Genomic DNA, 20,006 nt, shown 5'->3' with positions numbered 1-20,006 from the left:
TACACTTACAATTATGACTGATTTCTGGCTACATGCTGAGCCAGCTGAATCATGGACAGGATCAGTGACATAATCTGAACTCAGTAATAAGGTGCATGGACTTGATATGGCTATCTCTTATCTTCCTCTAGTAGTAAATTGTTATAAGCTACTTACTAAAATAAAAATGCTGTTTACATGCACCTAGGTGATACCAGAAAATGAGGTGGCAAAGAATAATCAGTTGATATGCTTAGAGTTTGTCCGCTAAAAAGATGGACAACATGAAAGTTGCAAGTTAAGTTTTATTTGGGGCAAAATGAAGACCGCAGCCCAGAAGACAGCACCTCCGATAGCGCTGAGACAGTCCTCCAAAGAAGCAGTGGGGCAAAGTCATATAAGACTTTGGTGAAGGAGGAGTTCAATGCAATCAAGTACTCGTTTTACAAAAGGTGTTCTGCTAGTCACAAGGAGCTGATGTCACCATGAAGGGATTTAGTGCTTTTCTAGATAAGAGGAGATGCAAGGATTGGGATCATGAAATCAGTTCCTGAAAACATCAAACTATCTAAAGATCTATTCCACCAGTTTCCCTAGAGCACAGAGTGCCTCATTCTCCACCCTGAATTCCCTTCTGGGAGTGTCAAAGCAGCTGCAGCAGCACAGGTAGATAGCAAATGCCCTTGTTGTTCAGTTGCTGGCAAATGCTATTGGCAAGGGTCCATTTGTAGTTGATGGGCAAGTGCCAATTTGTAGTTGACAAGTTCTAAGGTAAAAACAACAACAACAAAACAGAAATTTGGCAATTGAAGGCCAATATATAAATAAGAAAATAGAAGTTCATGGAGAGTGGGAAGTCGCTCAGTTGTGTCCGACTCTTTGCAACCCCATGGACTGTAGCCCACCAGGCTTCTCCATCCATGGAATTTTCCAGGCATGAGTACTGGAGTGGGTTGCCATTTCCTTCTCCAGGGGATCTTCCCAACCCAGGGGTTGAACCCGGGTCTCCCGCATTGCAGGCAGACACTTTACCATCTGAGCTACCAGGGATGCAAAATTTAGGATAATAATAATAGTAATATCAGGGCATGTAGTACAGATGTCTTGAATATCATTCTATGTTATTACTATCCTGAGATACTTAAAATTTTCAAAGCAAGTAAGGAGAGTTAAAAATAGCAAAGCAAAACAAACAAAAAATAGCAAAGCAAAGGGAAAGTATGAGACAAGATAATGCAGAGATTAAATTCTGCTGGCCTATTTCATAAATCTTCCATATCACCACAGTCCTTACTGAATGCATATTTTAATCAAGCATTCAACTATTGATATTTCTGTGATCGGCAAACATACAGGCTTTCTTTTCTTTCTTCCCCATTTAAAAATTATTTCCTATTTGCTGAGTTGGCAGAACTTCAGGCACATTGATTGCCTTTCTATTTCTGTACATATCCCACACCTTTAAGGGCCTCAGAATTTTTATTAACATTGTGTGCTCTATCTAGAAGCCCTTTTTCCTCTTTTTCCACTTTTTCAAATCCTACTCATTTTTCAAAGCTTAATAACCTGCTACCTCTGCATTTCCTCATCTCTCTCTCAGATCTCAAAGCAAATTGTTTATGCATATTTTATTATTTTATAACTAGCCATTATTTCTATAAAGCAGTTTTTCGAACCACTGATTTAAAATATTCAATCCTTAACAACAATAAAAATAGTAAATATGTGTTTCAATTTCAACTTTAAAAATCAGTTTGAAATAAAACTGCTTAAAAGAGAAAAAAAAACATTTGAAGTCTTAAAGGCTATCAAATGATATGCATTCAATTTATCAAAGATGAACACTGCCAGTTACAGGAAAAGCTTTATTCAATTGTATACTACCATTATTCTTATTTTTAGAACTATTTTATAAAGCATTGACTAAAGATATTGAGAGAATTAAGGGTATTAAAAATCATAGGTGAAAGTAGAAGTAAAGAAACTTGTATATGTATAAATTTGCACCAAGATCATCTTTATCAGATTTGAAAATTGCATTCAGGTATTTTACATTTCAATAAAGCAGAAAGAGTTGTATCTGGAAATTCAAGGTCAGTATCCAAAAAGAATATATAGTGTCACATATATTAAATTTAATCTTTTGTTTGTTAGGTACAAAAACAAGTCACATGCAAATAGTGTTATCGATGGAGAAGTGTTTTTAAAAAGTGGCTTCTAACCTTTCTTCTCCCATAATTAAGAAATTAAACATTATAAATATAAAAAAATACATAGTTTAAAACTGTGAAATGCAAAATTCAAGTAACAGTGAAGGAAAGGATTTTTTGTCCATGTTTGCTGATAGAGAAATTGTTAACTTTCAAAACACAGTTCACTATGTATTTGGTAGTGTCGCACGAGTGTATGTTCCTCGGTTCTTTGTCTCGTCACAACAAAGATTTGGAGCAACGGACATTAAAGCCCTCGGTGCATCACAGCTCTCAGGTCTTGGACAAACCGTGTTACAGCTCTTAGGCAAATCAGTGTTACAGCTCCATTTTATTTAGAAGATAGCAGGAGAATCCAAGACTCGAAGAGAAGAGAGTGGAGGAGTGCGTGGGGAGGGAGCGAGAAAGAGAGAGAGAAAGAAAGAGAGAGAGAGGGAGAGAGAGGGAGAGAGAGAAAGAAAACAGCACACGCACACGGGAGAGAGTCCGAAAGAAAGCGCTTTGGCTCCTCCTTTTATATGTTTTTTCCTCCACCTGGGCCTGCCCTATGCAAATTGGGCTTAGCCAGGAGTGCTGTTTGTTCTGCCTGAAGTTTTCACTCTGGTCGTTGGACCTTTCTTTGACCTTCCTTGTCTTTTAGCCACTGCCATTTTGGACTCCTTTTCCCTATTCTACCTACCTAACAGTAGTGAAACACAACACATTAAAATTTTAATTTATTCATGAACAAATTAAGCTTCTTATTAATTATCTGGAAGTAAAATTTCCTTGTTAGTAGAAAAAAATCAAATTTATTTTTCTATATGGCTATATCAAAGAATACACAATCCTTAATAATTTCCTAATATAGTATGAAATCTGACTCTACCTCATATTATTAAAAATGAATACAATTTTAACATGACAGGCTGTAGGTACATAATTATTAAAATGGGTCACAGGTTTCAAAAGTTTTGGAAATGTTAGTTGATGAAAAACAATTTTAAACTGAATGCAATAAATTAATATTTACATTCACTCAGAAATTTGTTGTATAAATAAATCAGTAGATGAATAAATACATGAGTTGAAAGGAGGAGGGGTGAGCAAAATTTGTTAGAGAAGAAACTAACTGTAAAACCAGACAGACTTGAATTTTTTAAAACTGCCACTTATTAGGTATAGGCCCTTAAGAAAGACATTCCACCAAAAGTCTTTGAGCACAAGTTAATTATAAAAATAATAGGTATGACAGTGTCACTAACATACCTACCGATGCAGTAGTCCTTATGCAAAGTTTTCATACCATTCTCTACTTGCTCTACTTTGAGTGTAGTTTCAGCCTGTATGTAGTATACATGTAGTTTCAACCTGTGTTGAAATGTTCAGGAGAAAGATACAAATCTTAGAAGTTCGTATTTCTTCCCAGCTTTCCTCTGGTAATCCTCATATATCCAAATTCAGTTGCATCTTTCACACTGAGTTGTGAAATGGGATGTCAATATGGTAGGGTTTTTTGGATTCTTTTGGTATATTTTTTTGTTCCATTAATTCACATTGTTTCCTATATCAAAACAAATAACCAGAAAGCTATTTCTTAGACTAAGACTTTTCATTCCCCACAGAAATTCTTTCATGGAATTAAGGGTTGAATGTTAAATCTTAAACATTTTGTTGTTGTTTTAGTCGCTAAGTCGTGTCCAACTCTTGCAACCCCCATCTATGGACTGTAGCCAGCCAGGCTCCTCTGTTCATAGGATTTCCCAGGCAAGAATACTAGAACAGGTTGCCATTTCTTTCTCCAGGGGCTCTTCCTGACCAGGGATCAAACCTGCATCTCCTGCCTGCTTGGCAGGTGGATTCTCTACCACTGAGCCACCAGGGAAGCTCCCTTAAACATTTTAGTTGCAGGTTAATGCCATAAATAAATATATAAAAATAGTATATTCAGCTAGCCCACAAATATTTCTGGCATGCTTTCTGTGTGTTGGGTACTCTTCTTAGCAATGTGGAATATAGAAGTGCACAGGAGAGTGAAAATTCCCTGGCCCCAAGGACTTTACATCTTCATATGGTGTATGTTAAAGATTTTAAAAATACCAAACAAATATATGATAAAATAAGGTAGCATAATAAATGCAGTAGTGTGGAGTTAGAAGACAGAATATGAAGAGAGATTGTTTCTTAAATACATTGGGCCCTAGAGAGAATATTTGAGCAGAGAAGCTGAATAAAGAGGGGAGCAGAACCTGCACAAAAATACCTGGGAGAAGAGGGTTTGAGGTCAAGGGAAAGTCCAGAGGTAGGATGTAGTTTGGCATGTTCCAGGAGGGCCAGTATAGTATGAACAGAGTGAATGAACTACAACACAGTAAGAGTTAAAGAGAGAGGAGAGATTAACCGCTAACCGGATGAGGTTTTTTAGATTCCCCATATTTAAAGACTGTTTTCTACTTCTGAACCAGTTGTTAGAACTCTTTGAAGACACTGTTCATTTTAATGTCTATCTCTTTTAAAGATCCAGAAATAAAGTTATCTTAAGATTTGGTTCATGAAGAAATCCGATGCCTGCTGAAGGACTGCTAAGTTTTCATTTATGATGAGTGTTTTAAAACACATCACAGTTCCCTTGTGGTTGTGGCTGCCGGGAGACACCAAGCTTGGGCTTGGCTTGAGTGACCCAATGTTCTTCAGCTAAGGTTTTAGGCCAAATTCATCTCCCCTCCTTTATTTTTTCTCGTTGTTTGTTTCATAACTTCACGCATTTTCTGTTGTGTATTGTTGCTTTAAGTACCTTCTAGAAATAGATATAATGAAATAAATCAATAAAACTACCAAATCTGTATATCAGAGATCTTTCTTTCTAAACTATGATTCATATGAAATCCATTTATTAAATGATTGGTTAGTATATAGAAACAGTGGACTAGATTAAATGAATAAACCCTGAATTCAATCAGAGATTAAATATATATACTGCTGCTGCTGCTAAGTTGCTTCAGTCGTGTCCGACTCTGTGCGACCCCATAGATGGCAGCCCACCAGGCTCCCCCGTCCCTGGGATTCTCCAGGCAAGAACACTGGAGTGGGTTGCCATTTCCTTCTCCAAGGCAGAAAAGTGAAATGTGAAAGTGAAGTCGCTCAGTCATGTCCGACCATCAGCGACCCCATGGACCGGAACCTTCCAGGCTCCTCCGTCCATGGGATATTCCAGGCAAGAGTACTGGAGTGGGGTGCCATTGCCTTCTCCAAATATATATACTAAGTTTGATAAAACAAGATTTAAATTTACAGGGAAGTAAATCATATATAATAATATGGGAGGTCAGTTTAGAAAGAGGTTTTGTTGGCTAAAGGAGAATTGAATAAACCACAGAGAGAAGAGAGATTTGTTCATTGAATCTTAAAGGAAGACCACTGCTGAATATGGTAATACTTGTACAATAAACAATATGGTAATACTTGTACAATAAACAATGACAATAAATGTCATTCACATTGTATATTTGATAATATTATATATAATGTAATATAAAATATACACAGATATATAATGACAATTTTCTGGTAAAGTACATCACAGTATTTTGAACAAGCAGTTCCTTTCATTTGTACAAATTAACCACATAGACCAATAGTAGCACTAACAGTAATTTTTAAACATGAAAGTATTCATTAATTTCAATTAAATAGTCTAGGATGAAGACGAATATATATTTTAGAGTTTTCAGTGTACACACCACACTAAGGATCATTGAATTTGGAGAGTGGCATTTATATAGACAATTGAAAATTATAGATAGAGGAAATATTTAAAGCAGTGTAAAATGCAAGATAAAAATGCAGAGACCATTTTATTGAAGAATAGACTTCATGCAGGAACAGAAATAATAGTTAAAAATCTTCAGTGCTGGTCTGAGGAGTTTAAAGTCCATTCTGTACTGTTAATGGAAATGGGTACTATTAATGTTTTATTTTAAATAAATAAACCATAAAATCAAATTTGTGTTTTAGAAAGCTTACCCTAAAATTAGTGGGAAGCATAAATGAGAGGGGAGTAATTCTGCATGCAGGAAAACCAATTAGGGGACCATGGCAATGATTAAAGGTAGGTGGTGATGGAAATCTGACTTAAGTAGAGGCAGTGAAAACAAAACATGGGAAACAAATGGAAAATCCATGATGAAATTAGAGTTGTTAGGAATTTGAAGATGATTCAGTGTAAGGGGACCAGTTTCAGGCTGGGTGGCAGGAGGTAGAGATGTAAAGATAGGGAAGGGGAGGTGTGTTAAGGCAGCAGGGTAGACATGTCCACGGAAGGTTGATCAACAGTTATATCACAGTGAGTCAGTCACAGCACAGTGTTTAAGGGCCTTAAGCCATCTGGACCCAAATCATCTGAGCCCAAATCTGGAGTCATCTGAGTCCAAATCTGGCTACTCAGAGCATTGTCACTGTGACTTAAGTTACTTAATTTTACTAAACATTCATTTAAACTTGTAAAATGGTAAATGTTAGTTTTATATCCAGAGTTAAAAAAAATTAAATGAGTTAATATATGTTACTAGGGTATAGAGAATTCTCAAAAATGCTAAGTAAATTTATCATTAGGGTAGAATTTAGGGGTAAAAAGTAGATTTGGGGATTAACTGTGCGAAAGTGATAAATTGAGCCCAGACAGTAGCATATATTGCCAAGAAAGAGAAGACATAGGAAGAAAAAAGAATGGACAGGACAGGAATATAGAGGACTCCTATATTTAGAATGCAGATAGAGCAAGAGAAACACAAAGATGGACAGGGAAAGGACAATCAAGAAGACGGATATTTGATCTTTACATGAAAAATGTATGCACAGAGGAATCCTATTTGAAGTATGATCTAAAGTCTGGACATTTTGGTTCTAGAGCTTTGTTAGAACATTTTGATTAGCCTCAGTATCATCCTGCTTAATCTTCCCCTATCCTAAAGAAAACAGAGCTACAAGACACTAAATACTGTTTGGTACAATCATTCATCAAGAAAGTACATAAGAATTATCTGATTATTAGCTAATTATCATGTGATAACATCAAAACAAAATTTCATAAACAGATAATGCTACAACATGTTAGGTAATAATTATAACAAAGCTGTGTCTTATTTAAAAACCAGTGAGACTCTGCTTGGCTGCTACCATAATTGGCTACTAGCCTGTTGTTTGTTGTGCTAGAAGGACTTCATGTCCTGTGGATATTATTTGCTCTTGGTCCAGGGGGACTAAAGTTTCCATTAGATTACAAGCTTCTATACACAGAGCCAGATGTGTGCGAGACACTTGAACAATTTCTAAGTCACTGAAAAATTTTTCCTTTTAATACTAGGTTCATTCATTTTCCTTTGGACCTGTCTGCATGAAAATTCATCATTTCCCTGTATTTCTAGTCTCTTAAGGTATCACTTAGTGTATTGTGACTCTCCTTGCCACAGCCTTGTGGAAACTCTGTATGATGACCCAAACAAAAGAAGATACATTGCAACAAGCATTCACTCCTATTAACATTCTACCCAACTTCACTGTCACTCATCCATTTATATAATCTGTTATTCAAGAAATTTTCCAGCACCAGCTGAAATATGCCAATCATTGAGCTAGATGTGTTCTCATATGTTATCTGAAGAATAAATGTTCATGTTAGGGGGTAGAATAATTCCTAGATAGCTTCAGTTTAAATAGTTTCTCAATTATTCTTCTTCCCTTTTCCTCATATACAACCACCACCAAAATCTGTTGATTTTACCTACACATTTTACAAAACCATGTTTTTTCCTCCATTTACCATCCATTTTAGGATCTTATCATTAAAGTCACTATTAATTGCCTTGCTGGTTTCCCCACATCTATCCTTATCTCTCTTTAATCCATTAATAATGAAACTATCAGAGAGCTTGTTCTTAAATGTAATTCAGATTCACCTATGTGTCTCTCTTGATTAAAATTTTTCAAAGGCTTCCCATTGTTCTTAGGATAAATCACTACAAATCCCTGTAACACTCCATTCTCCCCCAACCCTTCTGTCTTCTCATATTACTCTTCCTTAACCTCTCTCATCCAGTCACAGTGGGCTTCCACTGTGCTCCTTCCTGTCCGTGCCACTTCCTTATAGTGGTGGATCCTTACCTTTGAATGCTTTCTTAATTCTTTGCCAATTAAAAGCAATTCATTTTTAGGTATTTGTGTGTGCTCTATATTATATGTATATATATACATACATATATGTACATATATATTTAGGTGTAGTAGAACTAAATGATAAACAAAGCACTCTCAAGAATCTTACTGTTTAGTGAAGGCAGACAGGTACTATTTTAAGACATCTTGATAATATACATATTATATAGGGAAGAGTACATACAAAAATTTTAGGGAAAACTCTCTGACCTCTCACCTTTAGTTCAGTTCAGTCACTCAGTTGTGTTTGACTCTTTGCGGCCCCATGAATCACAGCACGCCAGGCCTCCCTGTCCATCACCAACTCCTGGAGTTCACCCAAATTCATGTCCATCGAGTTGGTGATGCCATCCAGCCATCTCATCCTCTGTCATCCCCTTCTCCTCCTGCCCCCAATCCCTCCCAGCATCAGAGTCTTTTCCAATGAATCAACTCTTTGCATGAGGTGGCCAAAGTACTGGAGTTTCAGCTTTAGCATCAGTCCTTCCAAAGAACACCCAGGACTGATCTCCTTTAGAATGGACTGGTTGGATCTCCTTGCAGTCCAAGGGACTCTCAAGAGTCTTCTCCAACACCACAGTTCAAAAGCATCAATTCTTTGGTGCTCAGCTTTCTTCACAGTCCAACTTTCACATCTATACATGACCACTGGGAAAACCATAGCCTTGACTAGACGGACCTTTGTTGGCAAAGTAATGTCTCTGCTTTTCAATATGCTATCTAGGTTGGTCATAACTTTCCTTCTAAGAATTAAACGTCTTTTAATTTCATGGCTGCAGTCACCATCTGCAGTGATTTTGGAGCCCCCAAAAATAAAGTCTGACACTGTTTCCACTGTTTCCCCATCTATTTCCCATGAAGTGATGGGACCTCTTACCTTATCATAGTGTAAATTCCTTCAAAATTTATCCTCATTGATCACAGTTTATGACAGTACATAAATGGGGCTTTCGTGTTGGCTCAGATGGTAAAGAATCTGCCTGCAATGCAGGAGACCCAGTTTCAATTCCTGGGTTGGGCAGATCCCTAGGAAAAGGCAGTGGCTATCCACTCCAGTATTCTTGCCTGGAGAATTTCAAGGACAAACGGGCCTTGCATGGACTGAATTCCATGGACAGAGGGCTCAGCCCTTGGGGTTGCTAAGAGTCAGATATGACTGAGCGACCAACACACATATACATAAACAAAATCTGCATATATCCATTTATACCTACATATACATATAAACAAATGCATACATTATATAGATGTGTACCCATATGCATTTATATATATACATAAATATGTTAATATAAATACATACAATGTGTGTGTGTATACATATATATATGCACACTATCTATAGATTTAAATGCATATGTATATTAGGGAAACGTCTCTGACCTTTCAGCCTAGCTTATCACAATAAAACTTTCCTTCATTATTTATCCTACTTCATTATAATATGATTTATTAAATAGTGCTTGTCTCCCTTCACAAAATAAGAAGACATTGAGAGCACAGCTTTGACCTTTTATTCACCATTTTCCCCACAGGAGTAGCAGAATACCATACACAATACCAAAACACATTTCAGTGAGTCCTGCTATTGGATGGATAAGAGATTAAACGAAAACCCATCAACCTTAAAAGGAAAGAATATTGCTTTGGAGCTATAATATTTGGTTGCAAATTATCGATAAGGCTTTTACAACTAATGAGGATGACTCTGGAAGGCAGAAAGCAAAATAAATACACAGGTGAGCAATAATTTTAGGCTTCCAAGACTTAAGAGCACTGCTCCGTTAGATTATTTTTAGTAGTAGAGATTTCCATCAATCCTCATTACTTTTGAATAACAAACACAGCCAGCACTCACCTCTGAAGTCAACTTTGTGAGGAAATAAGGAATAAAGGCATTTCACACATGTATAGATTTGAGGAGAGCAAGTTAAGCAGAGAAGATTATTATTGACTTGTCCCCAGCTTTCCTCTAGGAAAATGCTCCTTATGAAGAATGTCTGAGTGAAATTATTTATTCCACACTAACACGGGAAAACAGACAAATAAAAAAGCCTGGAAAGAAGGGTGTGTTACTGGAATCGATGACAAATTAGTCCCCAAAATGTCTTTCAAATACTGAATATACACGTTAAGCAAGCTGATAATAATTCAAGGATGTTTTTCAAATGTGCTTTCCCCCCAAATTTAGTAAGGTTCACATGTTTAAGTATCTTGGTGAATATTCTCATTGTTTTCAAGTGTGTACAGAGGTTTAAGCCAACATTTCCTGATAAGGCCACAAACTGTTCCTTCCCTGTTATGTTACAGAGTCAAGGATTCAAGCACAGATTACTGTTAACACTTATACAGTGAATAGGAATATAAACAAAGGGGCGAATCTTTGATTTAAAATTCGAATTTTTTTGAAGGGGATTTTTAAAAACGCATCATATTATTAATTGAAAAGGCCTAAACCTATTCAGCAGGACATAGTACTTAAGGGTGAAGTGCTAAGAAGGGTGACTTCTAGTCAGTGCTGCTAATAATACTTGATGGAGCACCTTAGATGGTGCTGGTCAGGTAGAGAAGAGGGATCTGAAAAGATGACCCTCTGAGGGCATCAGGAAAATAGGATTTGAGGGGTGGGATAGAAACTGGGAAGGACAGAAATACGAGTGTGACTACTTCCGCCACTGTATCCGTGACGGTGATGCATATGGGCAGATTAATTTGACTGCTGTTCTGAGAAAAACATTTTCACACAGAAATTGGACATTTCACAATAATGTCTTGTGAAGAACATGCTATTAACAGCTGGCAACAGCTGCTGTTAGTGGTTGGGTTGTTGGTTCAACTTTAATTCCTTACAGTTTATGGCACTTGTGCAACAAAATCCAGGAGAGGTTTTGATTTTGCCTAGTTTAATACTTAAAAGGCAACAGTTTGGGGTGAAAAAGTCCTAGGTTTAAGTAATATCCTGTGATGAAATATTTAATTCTGAAGATAACTGCTTAAGAATGAAAATTCTCTGGTTGAAGAGGGTCAGAGGTCTTGTCTGAGTTACCCCAGAGCCTAATAACTTGTACCTCAGTCCATCACTATCTTCCCTCTCCCTCAACATTCACCCTTCAGAAGTCAGTGTCACCAGGGAGTGAAAAATTCAGTGATAATGAATATATAATTCATAGAAAGGATATTCCACATTCCCTATTCTTATTTAAAAGGCCTAGGAGATCAGCCCTGGGATTTCTTTGGAAGGACTGATGCTAAAGCTGAAACTCCAGCACTTTGGCCACCTCATGCAAAGAGTTGACTCATTGGAAAAGACTCTGATGCTGGGAGGGATTGGGGGCAGGAGGAGACGGGGACGAGAGAGGATGAGATGGCTGGATGGCATCACTGACTCGATGGACGTGAGTCTGAGTGAACTCTGGGAGTTGGTGATGGACAAGGAGGCCTGGCGTGCTGCGATTCATGGGGTCGCAAAGAGTCGGACACGACTGAGCGACTGAACTGAACTGAACTGAATCCGTATTCAAAGATAACGGGTGCTTAGGGTGTGGGCATTCTCTGATACTTATTGTGATTCATAGAAGACATATGTGATCCTGAGTTCACTCAATTTGTAGTTTGTCTTCTGACTTCTTTGATAAAACATTTTGTTTAACAGATTCTTAGTTTAAGTAAAAGAAAAGCATTTTATACACATAGAACCTTTTTTTCTATAAAGAAATGTGTCACCTTCTACAATAGATAAGAATCTGACCTTCCCCTGCCAAATCTCTCTGGTATTGACCACCTGACCTTGCCAGGTGACTCTGTGTCACCTGGATGTCACTTCTTTGTGCTAGGTATCCACCTCAGACTGCCAAACATGATATTAATGGCTGAGAAGCGGCCATTGGACTGGCCCTCCAGGCTCTGGTAGGTCAAACTTTGCTTACACAAACTGATAGGACAATTCAAAAAAAAGTAAATGCAAGAGATGAGAGCTATCTCTGGCTAGGATTGTGTTGTACTTACAGATTGTCTATCTTTTCCTTGTGTTAAGGACAATGCTTCTGGGGAGACTTTCTAGTGTCATAGCAATACTCCACAGGGACCACTTCTGTACTTTCCCTAACATTGTTTGCAATAAATTAAAACAGTTTTGGAATTACTTATAGGTTGATTACTTTGACACAGATAATGTGTGGATGAAACATTTTTAACCTCTAACTATATTTTAGGGTGGGAAAGAAACACGCTTTCAGTCAAAATTGGGTGTTAGACTCTCATATGAACCACTTATTAGCCACATGTCCATTGTCAGTATTTATCCTCTTGAGTCTGCTTTCTTTCCTGTAAATATTTGGACCTAAAAATATTAACTAGATTTGAAAGGATGTTTCAGGGTTAAGAAAAGAGAATGAGAGTATATGATATGTACTTAGCAAAGTGCCAAGAAGGTAGACAGTGCTCAGTGCACAGCATCTACTAAATAAAATACTAGATATTAAAATACTAGTTTTGGCCATTTGAAAAAAGTCACTCTCCTGCCTGGAATGATAGGTAATACTGGTTATAGTTCAGCTTCATTTAGAAAGTGGTAACTCCAAAAGCCATCGTTTTTCTCGAGTGCCATTCTGTAAAGACTGTATTAACTGAAAATAATTAATACCTCAAAATCTCAGGAAAGCAGCATGACTTTTCTAATTTCTTTATCCACTTTGTTTTGATATAGTATTATAGATTCTTAATAAATAATATGAATCCCAGGAAGGGACTTATTGTTAGAAATTTTGCAATTATAGCTTCAGAGTAACATCTTTCATCAGACTGAGGGTAGATCCTTATGCTTAACAACAGTACTAAGCACAATTCGATTTAAATCTATCATGTGATACAACTATACCAAAAGATTAATTTAAGCCAGAGTACCTTGGCAGTGCGTGACACTTTCCACATCATTAAATGAGGCAAACCAAAAAGGACCACATTACTACTTAAACCATGTACGAGAAAAACATACTAGAAAGTTTACCAAATACATATTTACATTTCAATGACTCACTTGGAAAACTTCCTGACAAAAGTTTGTAAATAAATATTTAATAATCATTACTGTTTTCTTTCAACTTAATCAAGCAAGAGAAATTCAAATCTGTATCTATACTATGACAACAAATAGACAGAAGCAGATTGATTGTGTATGATTGATCTGAATTCCTGTGCTTCATAAGCAAAGGAATTATCTGTTAAGGCGTAACAGGTTTTAACAGGAAAAGGATTAAAGGTTTTATTTTCCTCAATGGAGGGCCGAAATGAGCAAGATTTTTCAAGTTAACAGTTCACTTCATCTGGCTCAGGTGTCAGGGATCTATATTTATCTTGGTTTAGGCATCTGAAGTGCTGGAAGTCTCAGGATGTCAATGGCTTCACATGTCAGGAAAACCTTAACGACAGACGAATGGTCAAGACCCTGAGCCTCATTTCTGAGTTCTCAGCTGTGGAAATCATGTGTTTATTTTCTGCATCTCCTCCTACAACAGTCACTGTGAAGCCAGTTTTAAGATCCTACATCTGGGCAAGCAAGCTTCTCTAAAAGTTGGTGAGCACAATTATTTTTGTGTAGGGGTGTGGCTATAAATGTCTTTGTAGTTGATGGACTATAATCAAGTAAACATTAATACTTGTTATTTCAAACTCCTTAAGAAGCTAAATACTAACTGGTGTAATAATTTAGTTTATGATATTGTTTCAACAGAGTTATAAGCTTTTAACTAAATGGATAGACTTTTAAGACAAAATTTTCATTTCCACTAGTCTCTCAACTGATCCTATGAAATTTCCATTTATACATTCTCATATCTTTTATTTTCAAAGTATCAGAAAACTTTAAGTATTTTTAAAAGTACAATTTTGGTGGAACTTTTTCTTCCTTAAGATTCTTAAGTTGATCTGTCATGTCCTGTTCTAAACTGATTTCTTATTTTATTTAAACTTTTGTGTGCCTTGTTTTAAAAATGTTACTCTTTTGAAAAGGATGCTCTCAAATTCAATTTTCTGCTTACAAGTTGAAAAAACATGTTTTAATGAGATTAGAATTTGAATGACCTTTGTTCATGGGACCTAAAAATGTTTTTTGGTGTTTTGTCAAGACTGACAAGTATATTTAAGAAATAATCTAAAAGACTCAATCCTCTTAACAAAGTCTTAGAAGAAAAAAATATTTCCATAAATAAAATTACTGATCACTAGTGATCATAGAAATTATACTGACTGTTGGCACCAGATATTTGAGGGGAGGGAATTTTGTTTCATGGCAGAATTTTTGTTATATGGTGTATTTCATACTATGGCTATATAAGACTTATTCAGACAGGAAACTTAAGGATATGCTTAGAGACAAATAAGTATATAATGATATACTTCTTTAGAGACAACTGCTGATACCAAAAAAGCAGTTCCATCTGACTCTATGCTTTGTTACAAAGTCTTGAGAATGAAATAAACAGGCTTCTTTACCTTTTAAAAGAGTCACCTTCCATAATTCTTTGGAGAATGGTCTCTTGGAGCCGTGTTGAATACAGGGGAAAGCACTCTGGACTGATACTTTTAAAAGTATTAACTTCCGTTCACTTCCTATGCAAGAACTCAGGTAGGATCTGGATCAGATGGAGAGAAACAAGCAACCTGTCCTGTTCTCAGGTATACCTGACTAAGAAAAAGCAGTAGGGTTTGTGGGACAATATATGAGACTCCTGCAATCCTGGCAAGGGGAAAGGAGAAATATTTTCAAAGGATGTACAATACAAACTGTAATTATTTGGAATTTGATCCTTTTGTAAAGGACAATGACGACTTTGCAATGAATTATTCTGAGAGTTACAGAAAGAAAGCAAACACCTGAGAATAATAAAAAGATTTTCACCTGGGGAAAAATGGTAAGCTCCCAAACCCAGAAGAATCATTGTTAGGCAAAAGAGGAAAAACAAAAAAGGAAAAAAGGCTTTAAAATGCTAACAAATCAGTGGCAAAGACCATATAAGACTGCAGAGTGGACCAATCAAATGAAAGAATATTTTTTTTCTTGGAATGAAGAAATACATAATAATGTACTGCCCTTGAAGTGATTAGGGCTAATTTTGCTTTTAAAATAGATTGTTGGTTGAGATCACTAGCTAAGGAATTTAATATTCTTAGTATTTACAAACTAAACTTCACAGTTGAATTTTTTAAGGAAAAATTCACAAAATTTTAAAATGAAAAAGAAGGGCTTTTAGATGAGAAGTACTTTTAATTGGTCAGTTGTTTATACATTGTTGATTGCTCTTTGGATGAAAATTGAAAAGCGTGCCATCACTTTACTGCTGCTACTGCTAAGTCGCTTCAGTCGCGTCCGACTCTGTGAGACCCCATAGACGGAAGCCCGCCAGGCTCCCCCGTCCCTGGGATTCTCCAAGCAAGAACACTGGAGTGGGTTGCCATTTCCTTCTCCACTTTACTATAACCTAAAAGCAGAGATCTGGAGTGGGGAGGAGGGAGGTGCTGCTGGAGGAGTGATGCTGTGTCTACACCAGGTTCCTGGAATCTGAAATCATGCCTAATCCAAAATGATTCTCTCAAATCACAAACAATGAATTGTTTGCCAGGAAAAGGAAACAGTCTAAACTAGGTAAGTGTGCTGGGGATATAAAAAGAAATATAGTTTAGTAAATAGTTTTACTGTTTCGTGTGTTGCATGTTGAAGTATACATATTGACTAAGCCACTGGAAACTTTCTCTCCATTACATCTGGCAAGTAATAAGTATGCCATTGGTTCCACAGTGCACTTTCTAGTCATTTCTTTATGGATCAGGGCAAGGTGAATTGAGCTTTGTGTCTTCTGACAAATTTAGTCTTCTGGAGAATAAATAACACTTTAAAATTAGGGCTTGATATTACATTGTTAAATAGTTTAAGATGTTTTGAAATATACCCAGAGACCTTTGTCACACACTGTCATCTCAAGGAGGAAATGAGAGAAAATTGGCAAACGTTCTGGAGGCGACATAGCAGACAGCTTGGCTGCCTTCACCAACGACTCCACAGTGAGCGCAAATAGAAGAGCACCATGCATCCTTCAGTGCTTGTGAACTTTAAAAGTCGAGTGAGGACAGTTTTAAAAGTGATGAGTTTGATCTCAGTATTGTTTCTCTTATTAAATCTTCCAAACTTCAATCTTACATTCCTCCCATCTTAATTTCCCCAAATTTCTTCCATTTCGCCTAAATCAAAAGGGAGGGATATTAGTACTCATGAGAACACAGTCTAATTGAAATTCATTTGGAGGCTCACTTCATTCTATGTAGAACTTCATTATTACTCTATTTGAAATGTAACAGGTGCTGTTATAAGGGGTCTTTCTTGTATCTCACTCTAGGAAGCTTTGGAAATAAAGAAATAAAAGGTTATTCAGTACAGTGGTCCCATCTCATGGACCCTAAATACAGTGTCTTCTCAGAGTAGGTATACACTTTAGTAAGTGGCATCTTTCCTACAAGTATTCTTACTTTGCTGCTAAGTCATTTCAGTCGTGTCCAACTCTGTGCGACCACATAGATGGCAGCCCACCAGGCTCCCCCGTCCCTGGGATTCTCCAGGCAAGAACACTGGAGTTGGTTGCCATTTCCTTCTCCAGTGCATGAAAGTGAAAAGAGAAAGTGAAGTCACTCAGTCGTGTCCGACTCAGCGACCCCATGGACTGCAGCCCACCAGGCTCCTCCGTCCCTGGAATTTTCCAGGCAAGAGTACTGGAGTGGGGTGCCATCGCCTTCTCCAATTCTTACTTTGATGGGACTGTAAAACAGCAGAAACCTGTTTTGGTTGAATACATAATAGTCATCCTCTTTCAGATAAACTTATTTCTCGATGCATTTGTTGAAAAATATTTGAGCACTTACTGTGTGTCAGACATTGTTGTAAGCTACAGAAAACATTATTAGACATCTTATTGTGCTGAACACTGACAAGGATCCAGGATCTTTTTATTTTCAGGTGGTGGTTCTAAATTTTGTTTCTATGGAATGAAACCTATTGATGAAAGTGAAAAAAGAAAAACTTAAGTTAGTAAATGATGAAGACACAAGTTGAATTCTGTGGATACTTTGCCACCACTGCACACAAACAGACTCCTTAAGGACCTATCAAGAGAAAATAGGCCAAACAAGTGACTTAAAAATAATACTATAGTTACTGGAGGAATAGAAGGAAGATACCAGAGTGAGCATCTTGCTGTTGCCATTATAAATGCATAATTGACTCTTAAAATTCTAGTAACTAACATATATAACACATGGAAATACCTCCAAAATATAATAACTGTGTATTATATATAGAGTACTGTGTGCTCTAAGGCTTGTTGTTGTTATTGCTCAGTTGTGTCTGACTCTTTGCGACCCCACAAACTGTAGCATGCCAGGCTTCCCTGTCCTTCACTATCTCCCTGAATTTGCTCAAACTCATATCCTCTGAGAGGATGATACCATTCAACCATGTCATCCTTTGTCACCCCCTTATCCTCCTGTCCTCAATCTTTCCAAGCATCAGGGTATTTTGCAATGAGTTGGCTCTTTGTATCAGGTGGCCCAAGTATTGGAGCTTCAGCATCAGCATCAGTCCTTCCAGTGAGTATGCAGGGTTGATAACCTTTAGGATTGACTGGTTTGATCTCCTTGCTATCCAAGGAACTCGCAAGAATCTTCTCCAGCACTACAGTTGAAAAGCATCAATACTTTGGTGCTCAGCCTTCTTTATGGTCCAACTCTCACATCCATACATGACTACTGGAAAAACCGTAGTTTTAACTAGATAGACCTTGGTCAGAAAAATGATGTCTCTGCTTTTTAGTACACTGGCTAGATTTGTCATAGCTTTTCTTCCAAGAAGTAAGCACCTTTTAATTTCATGGTTGCAGTCTGCAGTGTTTTTGGAGCCCAAGAAAATAAAGTCTGTCACTGTTTCCATTTTTCCCCATCTATTTGCCATGAAGTGATGGACTTGATGCTATGATCTTAGCTTTTTGAATGTTGAGTTTTAAGCCAGCTTTTTCTCTCTCCTATTTTACCTTCATCAAGAGGCACTTTAATTTCTCCTCACTTCCTGCCATTAGGGTGGTGTCCTCTGCATATCTGAGGTTATTGATATTTCTCCTGACAATCTTGATCCAGCTTGTGCTTCATCCAGCCCAACATTTCTCATGATGTACTCTGCATACAAGTTAAATAAGTAGGGTGACAATATACAGTCTTGATGTACTCATTTCCCAATTTGGAACCAGTCCATTGTTCCATGTCTGGTTCTAACTGTTGCTTCTTGACTGGCATAAGGGTTTCTCAGGAGGCAAGTAAGGTGGTCTAGTAGTCCCATCTCTTTCAGAATTTTCCACAGTTTGGGGTGATCCACATAGTCAAAGGATTTAGCATAATCAATGAAGCAAACGTAAATGATTTTCTGGAATTCTTTTGCTTTTTCTATGATTTAACAGATGTTGGCAATTTGATCTCTTGTTCCTCTGCATTGTCTAAATACAACTTGTACCTTTGGAAGTTCTCAGTTCACATACTGTTGAAGTCTAACTTGAAGGATTTTGAGTATTACCTCGCTAGCATGTGAAATGAGTGCAATTATGTGGTAGTTTGAACATTCTTTGGCATTGCCTTTCTTTGGTATTGGAATGAAAAGTGACATTTTCCAGTTCTGTGGCCACTGCTTAGTTTTCCAAATTTGCTGGCATATTGAGTGCAGCACTTTCACAGTGTCATCTTTTAGGATTTTAAATAGTTCAACTGGAATTCCATCACCTCTACTAGTTTTATTCATAGTAATGCTTCCTAAGGCCCACTTGACTTCACACTGCAGGATATCTGGCTCTAGGTGAATGACCACACCATCATGGTTATCTGGGTCATTAAGATCTTTTTTTGTATAGTTCTTTTGTGTATTCTTGCCACTTATTCTTAGTCCCTTTTGCTTCTGTGGGCCCTTCCTGTTTCTGTCCTTTATTATGCCCATCTTTGCATGAAATGTTCCCTTGACATCTCTAATTCCCTTGACATCTCTAATCTAGAGATCCCTAGTCTTTCCTAGTCTATTGTTTTTCTCTATTTCTTTTCATTGTTCACTTAAGAAGGCTTTCTTATGTCCCCTTTGGAGAGATAATCTTTGAAATATTTGGAATTCCAAAGCTATTCTTTGGAATTCTCCATCAACTGGGTATATTTTTCCCTTTCTCCTTTACCTCTCACTCCTCTTCTTTTCTTGGCTATTTATCTCAGCTGTCTTATCTCAGACAACCTTTTGCCTTCTTGCATTTCTTTTTCTGGGGGGATAGTTTTGGTCAACATCTCTGTATAGTGTTATGAACCTCTGTCCATAGTTCTTTAGGCACTCTGTCTATCAGATCTAATCCCTTGAATCTATCTGTCATCTCCACTGCAAAATCATAAGGGATTTGATTTAGGTCATACCCAAATGGCCTAGTGTTTTTTGTTACTTTACTCAATTTAAGCCTGAATTTTGTGATGAGAAACTGATGTTCTGAGTCACAGTCAGCTCCAGGTCTTGTTTTCACTAACTATATAGAACTTTTCCATCTTCAGCTACAAATGATATAATCAATCTGA

General features: G+C 37.1%; 1 protein-coding gene across 5 annotated transcripts in view; it reads left to right on the top strand.

The window, feature by feature from the left end:
* The first annotated feature begins 13,732 nt into the window (after positions 1–13,732).
* Positions 13,733–20,006, top strand: part of LOC133245987 (platelet glycoprotein 4) — a 92,903-nt gene continuing 86,629 nt past the window's right edge. Inside the window, exon 1 of one of the 5 annotated variants that reach the window (XM_061413813.1) lies at positions 13,733–13,950. The gene's annotated coding sequence lies outside the window, so the exon portion shown is untranslated. The remainder of the gene's footprint in view (positions 13,951–20,006) is intronic. The other 4 variants (XM_061413802.1, XM_061413804.1, XM_061413810.1 and 1 more) reach the window with 4 other exon arrangements.

The sequence above is a fragment of the Bos javanicus genome, chromosome 4, assembly GCF_032452875.1.
Source record: "Bos javanicus breed banteng chromosome 4, ARS-OSU_banteng_1.0, whole genome shotgun sequence".
Taxonomy (NCBI): domain Eukaryota; kingdom Metazoa; phylum Chordata; class Mammalia; order Artiodactyla; family Bovidae; genus Bos; species Bos javanicus.
The sequence above is the reverse complement of the archived record's forward strand: the minus strand, read 5'-3'. Positions and strand labels throughout refer to the sequence as shown.